The following is a 21,893-nucleotide window of genomic DNA, read 5'->3' as shown; positions in this document are numbered from 1 at the left end:
GTGACTTCAGAATGACACAAGGTTAGAGATGCTGAAGCTGGGGTGTCAGTGCCCGATCTTCCCCACCTTGTCTAGCGTGATGCAGGGGCATGGCCTCCAAGACGTCTGTGTCTTGTACACTACAGCGGACGGACAGGTTCCTCTCACAGAGGAGGGCCTGTCCCCAGCCCCTGGCCCCTGCAGAAGTCCCCGTGCAGGTGTCTGCACAGTCCTCCATTGCAGGCTACTTATCATCTGTGCTTTAGTTCTTCATATACAAAATGGAATATTAATACTGTCTGTCTCTAGACATCTCGGGAGCCTCAAATGAGATAAAGCAATATAAACCACTTGCCTCTGAGTGGTGGGTGGGAAACTTGATGCCTGCCTGCTGTTGTTTGCTTTATCGTCAACATCTCTCAGCTAGGAGTCTCTAGCTTCACATGCTAATTTCATTGGACCTCATATGAGCCTCAGGGCTGGACAGAGCCTGATTCAGAAACTGCTTCTTGGGCTGTTACTAAGGGGTCTTCTGACATTGGATTCAAGGGACTTCTGCAGAGGGCAGCAACCCAGAGTGAGCTCAGGTAGAGGAGAGATACCTGAATGTTCTGGTCCATTTTCCTCAAATGTCAGCCATTGTCCCGAAGTGGACAGTATAAGTCCCAGGAAGCTGGCTGGCTTTGGGCACAGTGGATGCTCTTTAGTGAACCATGGAAGAGCCAACAGCCCCCAGGTCTGTGCCCTCAGAGCCGATGTCACTCTGGAAATACTAATTATCTTAGACAAGGAAACCGGGCCCGAGGGTCCTCTCATTTCCTGTGGCTTCAGGAAGGTAACGTGTGTCCAGTGGCATGTTAGTTTCAGATAACGTCAGGTCTTCTGATTACTATCAAGTGTTAGTTAGATATCATAAATAGATTTTTTTCCCCTACTGCTCAGTTCTTGGGATGAACACTTTCTACAGGTGAATGAAGGAATCACCAGGAACCTCAACCTTTCTATATCATAGTATGAATTTTATTTCTCACTGTCTCACCTTTCCAAGTGCCTGTGGTTCACAGGAGTAGATTTAGACCTGACTGGAACTTCACTTTCCCTTATTCCCTTGGCTTCAGCTGTACTAGCCCCTTGGTTGTCTCTTGAGTGAGGAGGGGGTGCATCCCCTTGTTCAGTCCTCTTGTACGGACTGTTCTGGGTGTCCCAGTGTCCTCACATCCTTCCCAGGAGGTCTGCAAGGCTTCCTCTCACATCTGCTTTGTTCAGTGTCACCTTCTCAATGAGGCCAAGTCTGATCACACTTTACATCATTTACAACGATGGCATTCCTGACCCTGATCAGTTCTTTCTTCCCATAGTATTCAACCACCTCCTGCTATATAATTTACTTTAAAAAACATTTATTGCTTTTGATCTCCCCCACCCCTACAACAAACAGATGAGGTCCACAAGAGTAGGGATCATGACTTTCTTCTGTCCTCTTGACTGCTGTGTCCCCACTTTCTGGAGCAGGCCTGGCATCCATAGAAGGGTTGAACCTTACAAGTATTGAGTGCATCAGTATCCAGGCTCTTTAGTGTGTGGTCAAAAGGTCCTGATCGCCAGTGTCAACTTGGACTTCCTTCTTTCAGGATCCATCCTGCTCTTGCTCCCAGCTGTAATAAATTCATTCACTTGACCTTGCTGTCTCTGTATCCCTCATTCCTGCTCCCTGCCTTGCCCTCTGTGTTACCCTTCTCTTTTCCACCCAGCCAGTATAGCCACCCTACAGGTCTCTAAGGGATCCTCAGCTAACCTGGCAGCCTCCCCTTAGCCCTCATTGGCTCTGCTCACCTTGTGATGTTCATGCCTGTAACTATTGACAATTCTTAGGTCTTGAGTTTCTCTTGAACTCTTCATGCTTATGCTTGGTATTACGCAAGGAGAATTGATTTTGGTGTCAGAAAAACCTAACTTCTTCTTCCCTTACCTCTTAGACTAGCTCAAGTTAAAGAACTTCCTCTGAGCCTAGTTGCTTGTCTCCCCAACTGTGGTTAATGATACCTACCCGGGAAGTTACTGTGAGAACTAAGTAAGACTGTACGTGAAAGCACATAGTAGGGGCTCCAGAAATGTGTTGAGTGTCTGTCGAGTGAGCTTAGCGTCCTGGGGTGGGCCTGGGGAGGTAGTATTAACTAAACATGTTTTATTCCAGTGTGCTGATTTTGGAATGGGAGCTTGTTTTTTGTTCCACATGAGAACAATGAGAAAGCTCTTATCTTTATTGGAATCCTTCTGCAGAAAGAGGAGAGCTGTATTTGTGTCAGAGATAATGCGGTCTTTTTACAGGCTTCTGTGTGATAGACAATACTAGGGGTCTTTTAACTGGTGTGTTCAGGGCTTTTTCTGTCTGTCTCATTGCATGGTCTGTCAATTCCAGTCTTTACTTGGCTTCTGAATGACTTTTGTGACATTTTATTAGTTATTTCTTTTTGTTGTGAATTGAGAAGGGCTGTGTGTGTGCGTCTGAGCCCGAGTACTTGCACATACATACCCACTTGTACACACAAGTGCGTGTGCATGTGAACACGTTTGCTTATACGTGGGAGGTGAGTGCTTGTGCATCCGTAGATAAATGCATGTCTGTTAATGTATATATGTGACGTGGGTGAGTACAGGGGTCTTTATTTGCATGTACGTGACTGTGAGTGAACTTGGTGCTTTCCTACAGACAAAGGCCCCATGGGCGTGGCAGACAAAGCCAGGCCTGGGAACTGAGAGCCCAGTGGGGTTGTCTGAGAGGGAGAAAGGGATGATGGCGTTGGGAGGAGAGCAGAGTACACAGCTTGGGGGAGTCTCTCTGACTGTGGCCTTGGCAACCAGCCTGTGGAGGGCTTCACTTTGGTGGGTGCCTGGACTCCCACTGTGGCTCTGCCCTTGGCAGCTCTGTGACCTTGGGAAGTTGCTTAGCTTCCTGGATTTGATCAAAGGATTAAACAGCACAATGAAGTAAATAGAGTGTTTAGTGCAGAGAAAAGTCACTCAGGGTAACAAGAATCTTCTTTCCTGACTTGCTTTCATTGTGATTTCCAATGAAATCACAATGAGGTTCAAGGACAGTTGGTAGCCGGTGTAGTTCCAACAGGCTGCAAAGTGAATTTAACTTAGTGAAGCATAAGAGGAGGACATTTTAGGGTTTCCTTTTGGGCTCCCAGAATTGACCAGCACTGCCTGCAGAGGACCAGAGAGCTTGAAATAAGCAAGCATAGAAGAGACAAAGCCCCGGGGGGATTAAGTGACCTCCTCACCAAGGAGCCACCAGAGACAGGCTGGGATCAGCTCTGAGATCTGCTGCGTGCTGACCCTGGCCAGGTGTGTGACCTTGGGCAGGTCACCTCAGTCCCTCTGGGGTAAAGGGGTAGTGGTTGTCTCTACCTCATGGGTGATGCGAAGTTAGGAGGTCAACCCACAGAACGCCTGGCATGGGGGAAATGGTACCTCTGGTCATCAGATCCCCTGACCTCTGCCCTGCATACCTGAGAGTGATGATGACAACCTGGAACACATCCTCTGGAGGGCAGGTATGAGACTGGATGGAAGGATGGAGGTTGTTCATGCTGGGGAGGCCAAGCCTGAGAGAACTGGCCTACTCACCTCTGTAGCCTTATGTCCCGACCTTCTTCCCCTTGCCCATTGGCTCCACCTACACTGGCTGTCTCTGACTTCTCAGGAGCCTTGTTGCCTCAGGACCTTTGCACAGTTCTTTTTGCCTGAAACTCTTTTTTTTTTTTGGCCTTTATTTTTGTTTTGTAAAGACTGGCTTTTTCATACCCTTTGATCTTATTTCACATCTCGTCTCCTCAGGTCTTCTGTGACCTTCCTGGCTAAGTGGGTACTATGACTTTGGACTCAGTCACTCTTTGCCAAATGCTATACCTGTTTCTTTCATAATCTTTATCATCTGCTCTCATCATGCTGCTTGTTTCCTCCTTTATGATCTACCTCTCACACCAGACTCTGAGCTCCATGACGACAGGTGGGTGGCTTCCCAGCTATTGCCATCTTTTCATCACTGAGCCCAATACCTGCTCCATAGTGATGCTGAGGAAATGCAGATATCTGGGTGCTCATTGCCCAAAGGTAGACATTCCTGGGGTAGACTCTCTGTGTCAGTTTAAGGAAATGTTTCAGTTCTTCAAGGGAGGAACATCCCTTCACCAGGGTGCTTGAGCCAAAAGCAGGACACTCACATATTGATGGTACTGGGTAAGGTTGCTAGGAAATCCACATCTCCTTGCAGAGAGTCCTTTGTGACATCTGCCTGGTTGGAGTTTCTTCCTGTGTGTTTAATTCTGATCTCTGAAGCTAGAGGGAGCTGGTAAAAATACCAGCTACAGACAGCACAGCCTTGTCTGTATGGGCTGGTGACTTTTTTTCCCCCGCCAGTGCTCAGCTCTCTTCACCGCCACCAAAAGCCATCCATAATCAAGGGGAAAAGAAGCAAATAAATGCAAATGTACTGCCTGATAATATCGGTTGGTTTTTGCTGTGTAACAAATGAGCCCACAACATAGTGCCTTAAAACAAGAGCTGTTTTATTTGGCTCATGATTCTGTGGGTCATGTAGGTGGTTGCAATAGTCTGGACTGGCTGTTTGGTCTCCACGGAGCTCTCTCATGTGTCTGAAATGCCCCGCATCGCATCTCAGGTGTTTGAGAAGCTGTCATCTAGGTGTCTTGGTTCTCCTCCTTGTGGGTTCTTACCTTCCAGCAGGCTCGCTCTGAGTCATTGCCTGCGATGCTCTCAGGATTCTAAGTGCAGAAAGAGGGCATGCACCAGGCACAGGTACCTCTGAAAGCCTCTGTTTGCTGCATGTTTGCTGATGTCTTACTGGCCAAAGAAATTCACACGGCCAAGCCCACAGTCACTGTGGGAGGCGATGGCTCAAGAGTGTGGTTATAGGGAGGCTGATTTTGCAAACAGTTTACCACTCTGCTTTATGGTAGGTGCTTTGTGCTTAGTCGCTGAGTCATGTCCGACTCTTTGCGACCCCTTGGATTGTAGCCGTCCCAGGCTCCTCTGCCCATGGGGATTCTCCTGGCAAGAATACTGGAATGGGTTGCCATGCCCTCCTCCAGGGGATCTTCCCAACCCAGGGACTGAACCCAGGTCTCCCACATTGTGGGCAGATTCTTTACCGACTGAACTACGAGGGAAGCCCTGATTCATTTCTTTAAGATCTCATTCACATCTTAAAATAAGGAGTTTCACTGTTGTTTGTCTTTCAGGAATAGAGACTTTGATGCCAGGGAAGTTGAAGGAGGTGCAATCACACAGTTGAAACTAAGTATAAATTGCAACTAAATATAAACCCACTGGACAAAGTTAAACAATCAAGATATTATTCAAGACTGTTGCAGCGGAGGCAGGAGGAGAAGGGGACGACAGAGGATGAGATGGCTGGATGGTATCACCGACTCGATGGACATGAGTTTGGGTGAACTCCGGGAGTTGGTGGTGGACAGGGAGGCCTGGCGTGCTGCAATTCATGGGGTCTCAAAGAGTCGGACATGACTGAGCAACTGAACTGAACTGAACTGACTGCAGTCAGGGAGAGAGACTGAACTCAACTATACTGAAGGGCTGGAGAATTTTTATGAGCTAAAATAGGGACAATTGTTAGGCCATGTTTGCTAATTGGTCTTACCAAAGGAAAAGTGAACTTTCTTATATTTTCACAGCAGGAGGTATTAATGACTTTATGACGCAGAGCAAGGTGCCCACTGAAGTTAGGCTCGTACATTGCCACAGAGACTGGGAAAGAGGGACTTACCTTCTTTGCTGCTTACCTCTTAAGGAGATGGTTCCCAGGTCCTTGAGAAAGACATTTTGTTTCCTGGGGTGTAGAACTGGTAAGATGGTAAGCTGCTGGAAGAGTTCCTTGCATTTCAAAGAGGCAGAGGGAGAATTTTAAAGATTACAAGTTTTCTAAAGTAGATGCTCTAATGAAAGGGAGTTGGGAGGCATATAGTCAGTAAGAAACTTGTGTAAAATGTAGTTAAATCCAGGATAACATTAAGATTATCTGAGTCAGAACTGAAGTTTGAACCCTGGTCCATCTGATTCCAACACTTATGCCTTTCCCCATAATTCACAGTGACCACACACCATGGTTTTTCCAGTGGTCATGTATGGATGTGAGAGTTAGTCTATAAAGAAAGCTGAGCACTGAAGAATTGATGCTTTTGAACTGTGGTCTTGGAGAAGACTCTTGAGAGTCCCTTGGACTTGCAAAGAGATCCAACCAGTCTATCCTAAAGGAAGTCAGTCCTGAATATTCATTGGAAGGACTGATGCTGAAGGTGAAACTCCAATACTTTGGCTACCTGATGCGAAGCCACTGGAAAAGACCCTGATGCTGGGAAAGATTGAAGGTGGGTGGAGAAGGGGACGACAGAGGATGGGATGGTTGGATGGCATCACCAACTCGATGGACATGATTTTGAGTAAGCTCCAGGAGTTGGTGATGGATAGGGAAGCCTGGCATGCTGCAGTCCATGGGGTTGCAAAGAGTCAGACACGACTGAGCGACTGAACTGACACACAATTCAGGGATATTAGGGTATAACCTGTTATCATTTAGAGGCAGCAAGGGCAGTGTCTGAAGAATTCGAATACAAGAATGCATCCATTGCACCCATGGCTCCTATAAAATTACAGATGCAACATATAGTTCAGGCATCTTGAAATAAGCTGTAGAATTCAGATCCACAATGTCAGAGTCTGGAGGGCTCAGGAATACAAGGTAATCTATTCTCCAGCTAGCACAGGTGGGAGAAGAGGTCTTGTCCAAGGTCACAGAGTGAGCTGGGGTCAGACCTGAGACTGAGCCCAGAACTCCCTATTCCTCATCCCCAACCTTGATTTCTTTTGGCCCCATCCTCCAAGGCTTTGCATCAACGGCTTCTCCTGGTTTTTTTTTTTTTTTTTCATTTCTTTTTAAAAGCTCACTGGCAGCTACTGCTCCAAGGCAGAAAATGTATTCATTTAAATGACTTCGTGTGGAAATAGAAGCTTGAATAATGATGTTACCATTTATAATTGCTCTGATTAACCACACCACGTTTTGCAGTTTAGAATAAAAAAAGCCTCCTTCCTTTTGTGATGTGAATTTTAATTGCTTTCTCTCAGGAAGACCCCTCCAGACTTACCTGCCTGTTCCCCAGCTCCTGGAACCTCGGCAGGACCCCTCTAAGCATACCTGTGTGCTCCCAGAGTTGGCTGGTGGAGATGCAGGGCTGGGCACAGAGCTGATATTCTGGGAATACCTGGTTGGTTTGCGATTTGGGGACAGAAACTGCCTGCTTCCCACTGGCATCAAGTCTTATGCTCCCTTGGGGGATCACAGCGTTAGGGGCTCCCCAGGGCCAGATTGAAGATCAGGGATAAGGGAGCTTCTCTGAGGTGTTTGATGTTCGCTGTGGTTGTCATCCCTGAGATCACAAAGGGGACAGAATCATCTATAATTTATCTGCCAGCGAATGTGTCTTTTCAGATGGATTTACTTTCTTTTTTTTTCTTTAACCTTAAGGATATTTTCACTGATTTTTCTTTTCTTGTTTGAGTTTTCACCCATATGAAACAAGAACCAGCACAGTGCGGTGGGAAAGCGAAGAGTTTAAGAAAATATAGGGGAATATTTATTTGATCTCAGGAGGAACAAGGGCTTTCCAAGTGTCAAAGCCAAGAAATGAACTCTAAGGGGAAAGAATGATCGACTTGGTTACATAAAAGTCATAAATATTTTTAAGTAAAAATAAAATGACAGAAATGTTAAAAGACAAACCCTGGGAAAATATTTACAACATATACCATTCAGTATGGTCAGCTATCTTAAAATATATAAAGAACACTATTAATCAACAAAAAACTTGGTGTCTTGGTAGAAAAAAAAAAAGACAATTAATGAAAGAAAAATTGCCGCAGTCAATAAAAACCTGAAAAAAATCAGCTTTACTTGTAGTTATTGAAATATAATTATTACCGAATAAAAGTACCATTTCTGTCTATTTACACTGACAATTTAAACAATGATATTAGTGAGGATGAAATGATATAGTTGTCAAAAGAGTATAAGTTTCTACAGTCTTTCTAGAGGGCAGTTTGAAATGTGGTTTGAGAATCTTAGATATATATATCCTTTGGACTTGTAATTCGATTCCCAGCAATTTACTATTTTACAGAAATGGAGATGTACATAATAGATGGTATAAAAGGGTTTTATCAGAATATTACTTGGGATGGAGAAAAATGAAGAAAACAAACTTCAGTTCAGTCGCTCAATCATGTCCGACTCTTTGCGATCCCATGAACCGCAGCACACCAGGCCTCCCTGTCCATCACCAACTCCCAGAGTCCACCCAAACCCATGTGCATCGAGTCGATGATGCCATCCAACCATCTCATCCTCTGTCGTCCCCTTCTCTTCCTGCCTTCAATCTTTCCCAGCATCAGGGTCTTTTCCAATGAGTCAGCTCTTCGCATCAGGTGGCCAAAGTATTGGAGTTTCAGCTTCAACATCAGTCCTTCCAATGAACACCCAGGACTCATCTCCTTTAGGATGGACTGGTTGGATCTCCTTGCAGTCCCAGGGACTCTCAAGAGTCTTCTCCAACACCACAGTTCAAAAGCATCAATTCTTCAGTGCTCAGCTTTCTTCACAGTCCAACTCTCACATCCATACATGACTACTGGAAAAACCATAGCCTTGACTAGACGGACCTTTGTTGGCAAAGTAACGTCTCTGCCTTTTAATATGCTGTCTAGGTTGGTCATAACTTTCCTTCCAAGGAGTAACCGTCTTTTAATTTCATGGCTGCAATCACCATCTGCAGTGATTTTGGAGCCCAGAAAAATAAAGCCAGCCACTGTTTCTACTGTTTCCCCATCTATTTGCCATGAAGTGATGGGACTGGATACCATGATCTTAGTTTTCTGAATGTTGAGCTTTAAGCCAACTTTTTCACTCTCCAGTTTGACTTTCATCAAGAGGCTCTTTAGTTCTTCTTCATTTTCTTCCATAAGGGTGGTGTCATCTGCATATCTCAGGTTATTGATATTTCTCCTGGCAATCTTGATTCCAGCTTGTGCTTCCTCCAGCCCAGCGTTTCTTATGAGGTACTCTGCATATAGATAAGCAGGGTGACAATATACAGCCTTGACGAACTCCTTTTCCTATTTGGAACCAGTGTGTTGGTCCATGTCCAGTTCTAACTGTTGCTTCCTGACCTGCATACAGGTTTCTCAAGAGGCAGGTCTGGTGGTCTGGTATTCCCATCTCTTTCAGAATTTCCCACAGTTTATTGTGATCCACACAGTAAAAGTCTTTGGCATAGTCAATAAAACAGAAGTAGATGTTTTTCTGGAACTCTCTTGCTTTTTTGATGATCCAGTGGATGTTTGCAATTTGATATCTGGTTCCTCTGCCTTTTCTAAAACCAGCTTGAACATCTGGAAGTTCATGGTTCATGTATTGCTGAAGCCTGGCTTGGAGAATTTTGAGCATTACTTTACTAGCGTGTGAGATGAGTGCAATTGTGTGGTAGTTTGAACATTCTTTGGCGTTGCCTTTCTTTGGGATTGGGAAAAATCTGACCTTTCCCAGTCCTGTGGCCACTGCTGAGTTTTCCAAATTTGCTGGCATATTGAGTGCAGCACTTTCACAGCATCATCTTTCAGGATTTGAAATAGCTCAACTGGAATTCCATCACTTCCACTAACTTTGTTCGTAGTGATGCTTCCTAAGGCCCACTTGACTTCACATTCCAGGATGTCTGGCTCTAGGTCAGTGATCACACCATCGTGATTATCTGGGTCGTGAAGATCTTTTTTGTACAGTTCTTCTGTGTGTTCTTGCCATCTCTTCTTAATATCTTCTGTTTCTGTTAGGTCCATACCATTTCTGTCCTTTATTGAGCCCATTTTTACATGAAATGTTCCCTTGGTATCTCTAATTTTCTTGAAGAGATCTCTAGTCTTTCCCATTCTGTTGTTTTCCTCTATTTCTTTGCACTGATCGCTGAGGAAGGCTTTCTTATCTCTCCTTGCTATTCTTTGGAACTCTGCATTCAGATGCTTATATCTTTCCTTTTCTCCTTTGCTTTTCACTTCCCTTCTTTTCAGAGCTATTTTTAAGGCCTCCTCAGACAGCCTTTTTGCTTTTTTACATTTCTTTTTCTTGGGGATAGTCTTGATTCCTGTCTCCTGTACGATGTCATGAACCTCCATCTGTAGTTCATCAGGCACTCTGTCTATCAGATATAGTCCCTTAAATCTATTTCTCACTTCCACTGTATAATCATAAGGGATTTGATTTAGGTCATACCTGAATGGTCTAGTGGTTTTTCTCCACTTTCTTCAATTTAATTCTGAACTTGGCATTAAGGAATTCTGAGCCACAGTCAGCTCCCGGTCTTGTTTTTGCTGACTGTATAGAGCTTCTCCATCTTTGGCTGCAAAGAATATAATCAATCTGACTTCAGTGTTGACCATCTGGTGATGTCCATGTGTAGAGTCTTCTCTTGTGTTGTTGGAAGAGGATGTTTGCTATGACCAGTGCATTCTCTTGGCAGAACTCTATTAGCCTTTGCCCTGCTTCATTCTGTACTGCAACGCCAAATTTGCCTGTTACTCCAGGTGTTTCTTGACTTCCTACTTTTGCATTCCAGTCCCCTATAAAGCAAAGGACATCTCTTTTGGGTGTTACTTCTAGAAAGTCTCGTAGGTCTTCATAGAACTGTTCAACTTCAGCTTCTACAGCATTACTGGTTGGGGCATAGACTTGGATTACCGTGATATTGAGTGGTTTGCCTTGGAAACGAACAGAGATCATTCTGTCATTTTTGAGATTGCATCCAAGTACTGCATTTCGGACTCTTTTGTTGACCATGATGGCTACTCCATTTCTTCTAAGGGATTCCTGCCCATGGTAGTAGATATAATGGTCATCTGAGTTAAATTCTCCCATTCCAGTCCATCTTAGTTCATTGATTCCTAGAATATTGATGTTCACTCTTGTCATCTCCTGTTTGACGACTTCCAATTTGCCTTTATGCATGGACCTGACGTTCCAGGTTCCTGTGCAATATTGCTCTTTACATCATTGAACCTTGCTTCTATCACCAGTCCCATTCACAACTGGGTGCTGTTTTTGCTTTGGCTCCATCCCTTCATTCTTTCTGGAGTTATTTCTCCACTGATATCCAGCAGCATATTGGGCACCTACCAACCCCCTGTTATACAAAGTAGCTAAAATAATTATGTGGTTTTATGTAATGGAATTAGTTTTAGACATAAAAAATAACAGTTTCAAGTACTATTGAATGCCATGTGAAAAGTCTCACACTAATGGCAATCCTAGATTGCTTATTGATTTAAAAACAACCAAAAACCACAAAAAATAGTAAAATATAAAAAATAATGTTTTAGAGACGCTGGGAAAAAGAATTTTCAGCACAATACAAAAGTTTAAATCATTCCTTTAAAACTTTAAAGTGAAAGTAGCATTCATATGCACTCTATTAATGAGTTTATTTAAATTATATATAATCATACATGAATGGAAGAAAATGAACCAAAGAGTAGGCAGTTCTTATCTTTGAATGATAGATTAAGGGCAATTCTTAATTTCTTCTTCAATAAAAACTTGCAAACTCTTTTAAAAATTTACTGTAATAAACAAGTGTTTCTTTTAAAATCTGGGAACCTAATACAATAATATGAAAATAAAATGCTAGAATAAAAGCAGAATGATAAAGAATCAAGAAATTTGGGGTAGATGAGTCTGGGTTTGGATTGAGTGGCTCATTGCCCTTGTGGACCTTCATGAACCATTTTTCCTCCTGTCTATAGAATGAAGGTAAAAATAGCTCGGCAAAGTTGGTTTCTAAGGGCTAATTCAGAATATAAGTCAAGAACATGGCACTGAATAGACCTTTAGTAAATATTACTTAGGGTTTCTGTTGATCTGTTTGACATTTTGGATTTGGAAGCTAGGGTCTGGATTAGTCTTTGAACTCTCCTATGGTTTTTAAAAATATTATTTATTTGACTGGGCTGAGTCTTAGTTTCAGCACATGGAATCTTTGATGTCATACCATCATGCTTTCGTTGCAGCTTGCAAACTCTGGTAAGTTGTGGCATGTGGGATCTAATTCCCTGGCCAGGTATCAGAACCTGGCCCCCTGTATTGAGAGTGTGGAGTCTTAGCCACTGGACTACTAGGGAACTCCTTCTCCTATAATTTTATGTCTATTTGGGATTTCCTAATTATTTAGCCATAGCCAGTTACCCTTTTCCAAAAGAAGACTAAACTGGGTTGGTTGTCTAGCCTTTGCATTACTATGGTTGAAAATTTGAATGGACATGTTCAGATCATATCATGCTGGGGTATGGACTCAGACATTCTTTCTGTTTTCTCTTGTTAGTTTGACAGAGTATTGTATAGTCGCAGTTTCCAGGGAGGACAGTGAGTTTGATGGACATGAGTTTGAACAAACTCCAGGAGTGAGTGAAAGACAGGGAAGCCTGGCGTTCTGCAGTCCACAGGGTCACAATGAGTTAGACACGACTTAGTGACTGAACAAGTGATGGCAAAGATGTGACTAAATGGTTATTTGTATAACATGTTCATGGACATGTAAAATCATAGAGTATTTTTAAAGAAAAGGTAGGAAATATGTATGAAGAACCTTTAAGCATCTTCGTATCTTTTGATTTAGTATTTCCTTGTTTAAGAACTATTGTTTTAAGATAATACAGATGCACACCTAATTTATAATTCATTCCAATCCTGTGTCCTTTTTGGAATCTGAGGGGGTAAAGCATAAATATGGTCACTTGTCTTCATGAAATCCATAGAGTTTGGGTCCCTTTGGCAGGAGGTACCATGCAGGTGGTGTGCTGGCTCCACTATCAAACACAGTTCTTTTAATCATTTCAATCTAGATTAAAGAAGTCACGTGGGGTAATGCAAAGGGTCTGATCACTGGCATCAGCACACGTGGCTTTGCATCCAGACATTGGTAGATGACTGACTTGGGACCTTGGCAAGATGCTTCTCTTTTCTGTGTGTTCATTTCCTCATCTGTAAAATGGGTATGATAACGTTAGCCTTGCAGGAATTTTGTGTAAAGGGTAGGAGAGAATGTAGGCATTGTGGGACAGGCAAGACCAAGTGCTTTCAGATCACATCTAAGTCAGTTCCCCGCCCCCCCCCCTTTTTTTTTTTTTTGCAAATTGGAGTATAATTGTGGGTACTGTAGCCTTCTGTGTTGATTCTCTTGGGTTCCTTGGGGAATAGCCAGGCTGCTAGACTCCCCACTTATCTGTAGCTCCCCTGGATCCTTAGCCAATTCTCCTAGAAACTGGGGGTACATATGGGCCTGGGGTCAATTCTGTCTTCTTTCCTCAAACATCATAATGCCACAAGGACACTTCTCACAAAATGAAAAGAATTTAAAGATTTCAGATAAACTATTTTAAAATAAATGTTTTCTGAATGCAAGGGTTTTGTTAAAAAATACCACAAAGTTTGGAAAATACAGAAAATCAGAAGGACTAAGAAAACAAGGACATATATTTTCTAACTACTCGAAGACAACATTTTCAGTATTTTCTTGTATTTCCCTGTTGGGTTGCCTGTGCATTTTTATATAATCAAAACCATGCTGTATGTATTGTCATGCATCTTCCTTTCTTTTTCATTTGACCCTATAATAGGCACTTTCCTCATGTTATTAAAAACTCTTTGTAAAAATAGCTTTGAATGCCTGCATCTTATTCAGTGGATATTAGATAGAACAATTATTCATTTCAGTTACTTTCAAATCAATGGCAAACAATATTGTTGTCCATATCTGATATTTTCTGTCTCTTATTCTTTGTTCTGTATCAGATATTCCTCAAATTATTTCCTTGTTTGAAATGTCTATATATCAGACTCAAGGCTGGCAGAATTACACCTTCTTTCAATGTCTGTAATGACTCATGGTTAAATCTTTAATACATTCTAGCTGTTTCTTTAATGTTGTCTATAATTTCCATTGGAAATCGAGGTGCTGGAGCAGCTCTGAGGAGGAATCATGCTTCAGAAAGTGAAGAAAATGGTGCATTCTTGAGTTGGAGTGATTGCTGATGGCAAATAGAAAGTGACCATTTCGAGTGGTGCTGGGAATAGCATTTGTTTTCATTTTTGTTAAGAATTGGAATTAATGAGAAAAATGAGCGACATGTTCCATTTTCTGGGTAATGTGAATCCAGTCGTAATTGAACAGATTTTTCTCCTCTCTGTCTCCAGCCTTAGTGGGACTTGTACTAATTTTCTGGAGTTGTTCACCCAGCGCTTAGGATTGCTTTTAGCAGAAACGATCTCATTTCGGGAGCCTGTGAAGAGGAAAAGGAAATGTGTTCTCACGACTGTGAGTCAGTGTAGAATGAAAGAAGCTGCCGAGAGCTCTGCATGTGTCTGCGGGTGTGGAATTGTGTGTGAGTGTGTGTGTCAAGGTGCAGTGCATTTACAGAGAGAATGATGTCTGTGTGGAAAGGAGAAGGTGAGCGATAACGACAAAGTGTGCAATCCTGCTGGCCTGCTGCAGTGGCAAAAGATCAAGATCTGCTCTGGGGCTCAAAGGTTTTGGGTGATGTGGCTTACCTGAAGTTGGTGAGAAAATACCTAAAAATCTTTCTTTTTGAAAAAAAGGGTTTATTGAATCTCTTGCAATATTGCTTCTGTTTTATGTTCTGGTTTTTTTGGCCATGAGGCATCCAGGATTTTAGCTTCCCAACTAGGGATCAAACCTGCACCCTTTGCATTGAAAGGTGGATTTTTAACCACTGGACTGCCAGGCAGGTCCCCAAAATATCTAAAAATCTTGATTGACAGCAAGTGTAAGATGTCCTGATATATACACAGGGCAGGGGGTTGGGGAGTAAAGACCAGAGAGGCTACTTGACTTTGTCAGAATTGCACAGCTCAGTTCAAATCACTGTCTGCTTAATTGCAATGCTTTCCCCACATCCCGGCTCCCACCACTGCACCCTGCCAGGTAACACCTGTTCAGCCAGGATACAGTCTGCTGCCGGTTGAGGGCACATAGGTGAGCGATGGTGATGGATCCTGCTCCTCAGGGCAGGTAACACTCAAGGATGTTCTGTCCTCTAAAAATGGCAGCCCTGGATTTACCTGTTTTCATTTTGCACACTCTCTGCCCTCTCCTCAATAACTGTTGAAGAGAAACAAGACCAAAGAACTAAGAATCATGTTCTACCTGATAAGCTTCTAACTTTTGCACCTGTCAGAGGAGGTGGATCGTTACCTGGAGATTACTCTCAGTTTTCTGTTTGAAAGGAATACTGGTAAATAACCCCAAACAGCATTGATCCATTTATACCTGGGGCAGGTATGTGATTACACGTTTTCTACTATTTTATGTGGTAAAAATTCACACTGGAAATGTACCTTTTGTGGCTTCAGCCCTGGCTTTTTGTGTTTTTTTTGTGAAATAAAGATATTTGTGCCTGTGTCTTGAGTGAATTCCACACATATTGAAGTACCTGCTCTTTGCCACATATCATTCCAGGCAAGAGGGGAATGGTGAGGTCCTGTGTGAAGAGAGTTACAGTTTAGAGAGCAGGGAGACAGTGCGTTAGTCAAATGATCAAATAATTGCAAATAGTAAGTGCAGAGAAGAAAAGTGTCAGGACCCTAAGGGAGAGAGTGATGAAGGGGCGGGTGTTATGTGCAGCCTCTGAGGAAGTGACCCTGGAGCTGACATTTGAGGCCCAAGTGTCATGAAGAGTTGGGGGAGAGGAATCAAGATTTTTGCTGTTGTTAAGTTTTAGTTTCCTCCCTTAAAGTTGCTTCTCTCTCAGCTTTGCCCATATCAAAATAATGCCACCATCCATTCAGTTGCTTAAACCAAAAATCTAGGAGTATCTCCATCCCTCATTTTCTCTTTCTCCCTCTCACCCTCCTGGCTCCACCCCTGAAAGATATTCCCAGCTTGCCACCTCCTTCCATCTCTACCTCCACCTGTCAATCATCACCTCCTGTCTGGACCACTGTAAGAGCTTCCTGATAAATCTTCCTGCTTCCCCTCTCGTCCTCTTATAATTACATTTGACTCTTGAGCAACATGGGGTTGAATGCAAGAGTCCGCTTACATGCAGATTTTTTTCTAATGGTGAATACATGACTAGTACTTCTCGGTCATGGTTGAATCTGCTGTCATGGTTGGATCCATTGATGCAGAACTGTGTACATGGAGGAACCTTGGATACAGAGAGCCAGCTATAGGTTACACACAGATTTACAACCCTGCAGAGGGCTTCCCTGGTGGCTCAGCTGGTAAAGAATCCTCCTGCAATGTGGGAGACCTGGGTTTGATCCCTGGGTTGGGAAGATCCCCTGGAGAAGGGAATGGCTACCCACTCCCTCCAGTATTCCAGCCTGGGGAATTCCATGGACTATACAGTCCATGGGGTCACAAACAGTCGGACACAACCAAGCGACTTTCATACATGTCACAGAGTGTTGTAGGACCCCTAACTCCTGTACTGTCTGCATCCTCCACCTAGCAGTTAAAGTAGGTAGACCAACTCTGTGTTGGCATATACATTTACCTTCATTAGAATAGAATAAAATAAAAAAATTTAGTTTCTCAATCACATTGTCTGCCTTTCAAATGCTCAAGAGCCTCATGTAGCCAGGGGCTCTTGCGTTTGACAGCATAGATATAGGACCTGTCCATTATGGCAGGATGATCTTTTGGAGCGCTCTGAGTTAGAGAATGGTCTTTCCACATTATACACCAGATCACAACACTCCCTGCTTGAAACCTTGGATGGTTTCATTCCTCACTGGGAATAAAATCCAAACTCTTTATTCTGACTCTGTACCAGGTCCCACGTGACCGGGTCCCATCTGTCCAACCTCACCTCATCAGTCTTCACTGGTTACTGCTCTTTAGCCATACCCTGACTTCCTATTTCTAGAACCCAGAGCTTGTTCACTCCTTGAGGTCTTATACAAGAGTTCACACCTTGGATTCCCTGGGCATGGAATGCCCTGCCTTCCTCCTCTAACTCAAATTCTTTGTGTTGATGGCTCCTTGTTGCCATTTAGATCTCAAAATACTGATAAATATCACCGCCTCCAGAAGCCTTCCTTGACTACCCAATCTAAAGTAGCCATCCAGTCACTATAGTAGAACCAAGTAAAATTGTCTTCAGAATCTGGTAACTATTGGATGTTTTGCCTGTTCATTTTTTGCTGAATTGTGTGTATCAGCCCATGAGTATGTGGGCTTTCGAATGGCAGAAAGCTTGTCCATCTGGTTCAAGGCTATAAAATGCCAGCGCCTGGGACAGGGCCTAACTTGTAGTAGGTGCTCAGCTAACACTTGTTTCAGGAATGAATGAGTCATCACAGGGAGGCAGGATGGCTGGCAGCTCATATGGCTCTTTTGTGTGCATTAGAAAAAGGCACCTCTTTGCTGTGGTTGACCTTGTATAGTAAATACCCTGCACGCCTTCTAGCTGCGGAGGGGGGCATCCTCCCAGAATAGCAAATGCAGAGAAGCTGAGGCAGGTCTGTGCTTGATGTTTGAGAAAAAGAAACGAAAAAAAAAAAAAAGACATATATTTCAAATACAGTCTGTAAAGGAGAGAGTAGAATGAAAAATATTGAGAAATATTGAGAAAATTGGGTAGGGGACAGGTCCCCTGGGGCCCAGAAAGCTGTGGTAAGGAAATTATATTGTATTCCAAGTAGAGTAGGAAGTCATTGGAGGATTTTTAAGCAGGGGAGAGGCATCGAATTTACAATTTATTTATTCTTACGATTTAATTTCTTTGCCTCTATGGATAAATATGTTTCAACGTTTTTCTCAGATACACGGTTTGGAGAAACTTTGAGTTTTGAGACTAGTTTTCCCACGGGGTGGGGACATGCTTTTCCGAAGACTGAAAAATCCTCCGATGCTTTTAGGTGCTGCAATTAGTTTCCAGACACACGTTGACTCTTCTTTGAAATACTTCCTGGCATGTACTGCTGGTAAATTTGAAGGTTAAATCTTCGGCTTCCTCCAAAAGGTGACAGAGGCACAGAGTAAAACTAATTAGGAAAATTCCTGAGTAGTTGATTGCAGCCATTTGTTAAGAGTTTTGAAATGCAAATAAAAATTTGCTCAGCTCTTTCTCTGGAAGGGAGACTTGTTCAGCCTGGTGTTTGGTTTTAGAATTCATCTGCCTGTGAAGGGAAAAGTGTGACCTCTCTGCAGAGAGGCAGTGAGCACAGCTTGAATCTATATCCTGCTCTTGTCTCAAGTCTTTCTCTTGAGAACAAAAGAAAAATGCATTCAGTTCTCCCAATAGTATTATTTATCATATTCTCTCAATTCTAGGATGTGGTAAAGAGAAAAGAGGCCCCATTGGTTAAATTGCAGCTTTCTGGGAACAACAACAACATAAATATTGTACTGAAATTACACATCAATGGCAAGAAGGACTCCAATTTCAGAGAAGTTAAGTGTGAAGCAAAGTGTCTTTCTCTCTGTCATTATCTGTTTAGGAATCAAAGGCTATTAGAGGACTTGCTATATACTGAGTGCTTTAAATGCAGACTCATTTAATCCTCATGGCAGCTCTTGAGATATAGGTATAATTTTTACTCCATGTTCTAGTTGAAGAAACTGTTGCACAGAGAGTTTAAGTAACTTGGTCATGGTCACACAGCCACTGAGTGCCTAAGCCAGGATTAGTTGGACCGTAAAGAAAGCTGAGTTCCAAAGAATTGATGCTTTTGAACTGTGATGTTGGAGAACACGCTTGAGAGTCCCTTGGACTGCAAGGAGATCCAACCAGTCCATCCTAAAGGAAATCAGTCCTGAATATTCATTGGAATGACTGATGCTGTAGCTGACGCTCCAATACTTTGGCCACCTGATGCGAAGAGCTGACTCATTATAAAAGACCCTGATGCTGGCAAAGATTGAAGGTGGGAGGAGAAGGGGACGACAGAGGATGAGATGGTTGGATGGCATCACTGACTTGATGGACATGAGTTTGAGTAACCTCTGAGAGCTGGTGATGGACAGCAAAGCCTGGCGTGCTGCAGTCCCTGGGGTCGCAAAGAGTCGGACATGACTGAGCGATTGAACTGAACAACTGTCTGGCTCCAGGGACTGATCAGACCTCTGCAGTATGGGGATCATGTGATAATTTGGTGTGGGGTGGCCGTGAGCAAAATGATAGATGTCTTTCTTTGCTTCTCAGCATAAACACTCAAGTAGAGATCCTGATCTTTGACGGGTAGTTACCTAATTATGACTGATGGTGTCATTGCATTTGACTCAAAATTTGAAACACACGTCTTTATCTTAGGGTTTGCTTTGATAAAGCATTTTAAACACCATCCTGTTGCTTTTGGGAATCATCTTGCAGCTCAGCTGAGATGGCAAATCCTGCCTTCCTGCCCAGGAGAAAGCAGAGGCTGAGCTGCTGGGCAGAGATGGTGGGAAAGGCATCTGTCAGAGGCTGGAGAGCCCAGTAGCTAACCACACCGGCTCTGGGCAAAGACTGTTGGTTCCAGACCTACACCGACTGTTTTTTGAGCTGTGTGACCTCATGCAAGTTCTTTATCCTCTTTGAGCCTGTTTCCTTATATATAAACTGGGTTGAACAAATTCTCAACCACTTATCTGTAGCCTTGGGGCCAAATGTGTTTCTGAAGTTAGATTTACCTTTTAGGAAGGCATTGGCTTTCCAGGTGGCGCTAGTGGTAAAGAATCTGCTTGCCGGTGCAGGAGATGCGAGAGATGTGGGTTCTATCCCTGGGTTGGGAAGATCCTCTTGAGTAGGAAATGGCAACACACCCTAATATTCTTCCCTGGAAGATTCCATGGATGGAGGAGCTTGTTGGGCTACAGTCCATGGAGCTGCAAAGATTCAGATATGACTGCGTGTGCACACACAGTCACGCAGTCATGGTCCATATACAGTCAAATGAAGAACACTCCTAGAAGGGTCTGGGATCACGCCCCAAAATCAAGCTTTTTGATTTTTTTGTAGCAGAAGTACAGATATGACCATTAAGAAGGAGAGAGAAAAACTGTAAACAAGATCAGAACAGTTTAACCTAAGTCTTAGCACCAAATATGTTTGCACCAAACTTAGGGAAAGATCTTTTGGCTTTCAAAGTTTTGGAGAATTCAGAATTCTCAGATCGTGGTTGGTGGATCCGTCCCTGCCTCACAGGGTGGTTGCCTGGCTTATGGGAAGGTAAAGGGTTTACTCAGCACGTTCCTTCGTCCAGAGTGAAGTGTTCAACAGCATTATCTGTTGTTGTTTGTATTTTTGAGCATCTTTCGTTGAGCAGAGATGAGTGTCACTCAGCCAAGAGCCTGGTGGTCCTGGTTGGATTCTGAACACCTTCTAGGGGTGGCTGTTGGATTCGGAAACTCTGGTCTGGAGCCCAGAGCGCTTGACCGCTCTCAGAACTCAGGCCCATTCTCTGACTTCCACTGCCATTTTGACTGGCTTTTGGTTGTTCCGGTCAAGAAAGAAGGGAAGAAATCGGAAGGATGCCTTTCCACCCCTCCCCTAGGTAGAGTCATCCTTTCTGCTGAATCTTCTCTTTTCTCTGTGGCTGTAAAATGAGGGAAAAATTGAGCACAACAACAGCAGCCAAAAGAGCATTTTCCTTTAGGCAAGCACACGTGTGACACTCCATTAGCGATAAGTGACATCTTCTTCCATCTAGCGGGAATCAACACAATATTCACACTAACCAGTTGTCAGCAGCACCAGAAGCGGATGATGACTTGTCAGGTTCCATCCTGTCAGTCATTTTCAGGCGAACAGTGTGAGTCTCTGGGTTCCACATGGACACAGTCAAATGTTCACACTTCTGTTCACTTGTCTACAAGTGCCTGATGGACAGTCTGAGGCTTAAAGCAGAGGCCAGGTGGCTCCCACACAGAAAGAACATAGACTAAAGATCTGTACAGACCTAGGTCCTGGGATCCTCACTTGTCCCTCACTGACTAGGAGACCTTGGTTGATGTCCACAAGCTGTCTGGACTCTGGCTTCCTTCCTTGTGAATATAGATAATAATAGTAATTCCTCACCTCACCAGGTCACTGAGAGGAGTAAATGACTTGAAGAATACGAAAGGTATTATAAACTGGGATGCTCCAGGAAATGCCAGTCTTGTTATGATGTATTTATCTTCAGTCAACTTTTGATTCGCCACCTAGAGTTCATTTGTGTAACTCCCAGCTATTCCTCTTGAGTCCTGGCCCCTTTTGCATTTAACTCCTCTTTCAACAAGGTATCCATCTATTGGTTCACTTGGTACTTTGCTGGTTGGTGCACTCATCCACATAGCCATGTCTCCGCCTACCCGCCCACTTCTCTGTTGGGTCCCTGTGTGTGTGCAGGTACTAGGCTATTGTCTGGGATCCAGAGATGAGTCAGATAAGGATGGACCCAGGCCTAAAGGAGCTCATAGGCTAACAGGGAAGTGGATGAGTCCACACACACATGAATGTAAATTAGGTGCAGTTGATGCTGTATCTCAGGGGTGGGCTGCAGACAATGGGGACATGAGGTGTGGAAGCTTCCATGAGGTCTGGAAGTTCTGTTGGGTTGGCAGTAGAGGTAGAAGGAAGGACTAAATGAAGTACTTGAAAATGAAAATGACACTTGAGCAGAGTCTTGAAAGGTATTTACCTGACAGACAAGGGAGAAGATAGTCCTGGCTGGACTAGAGAGTGTTCAGGGAGTTGATCTTGGCAGATATAAGGTGCAAGAGGCAAGCTGAGGCCAGGTCCTGGGAAGCCTCAGACATCAGACTGAGAACTCTGAGTTATCCCAG

The 21,893-nt window shown here is 43.5% G+C and overlaps 1 protein-coding gene and 2 long non-coding RNA genes across 15 annotated transcripts in view; 1 reads left to right on the top strand and 2 right to left on the bottom strand.

Annotated features, from left to right (window-relative positions):
• PTPRT (protein tyrosine phosphatase receptor type T) overlaps positions 1-21,893 on the top strand; it is a 1,155,533-nt gene that overhangs the window by 211,439 nt on the left and 922,201 nt on the right. The window lies entirely within an intron of this gene.
• On the bottom strand, positions 1,363-4,230 carry LOC132346968 (uncharacterized). Its single transcript, XR_009497006.1, has 2 exons — positions 3,495-4,230; positions 1,363-1,634 (listed from the first exon to the last, which is right to left on the bottom strand). It is a non-coding gene; the product is annotated as an uncharacterized lncRNA (long non-coding RNA).
• Positions 4,415-7,408, bottom strand: LOC132346967 (uncharacterized). 2 transcript variants are annotated; one of them, XR_009497004.1, is made up of 3 exons: positions 7,170-7,408; positions 5,808-5,898; positions 4,415-4,769 (listed from the first exon to the last, which is right to left on the bottom strand). It is a non-coding gene; the product is annotated as an uncharacterized lncRNA (long non-coding RNA). The 2 variants fall into 2 exon arrangements; XR_009497005.1 differs by having other exon boundaries at positions 7,220-7,408.

Source organism: Bos taurus, chromosome 13 (assembly GCF_002263795.3).
Source record: "Bos taurus isolate L1 Dominette 01449 registration number 42190680 breed Hereford chromosome 13, ARS-UCD2.0, whole genome shotgun sequence".
Classification (NCBI taxonomy): domain Eukaryota; kingdom Metazoa; phylum Chordata; class Mammalia; order Artiodactyla; family Bovidae; genus Bos; species Bos taurus.
This window is presented reverse-complemented; position numbering and strand designations above follow the sequence as displayed.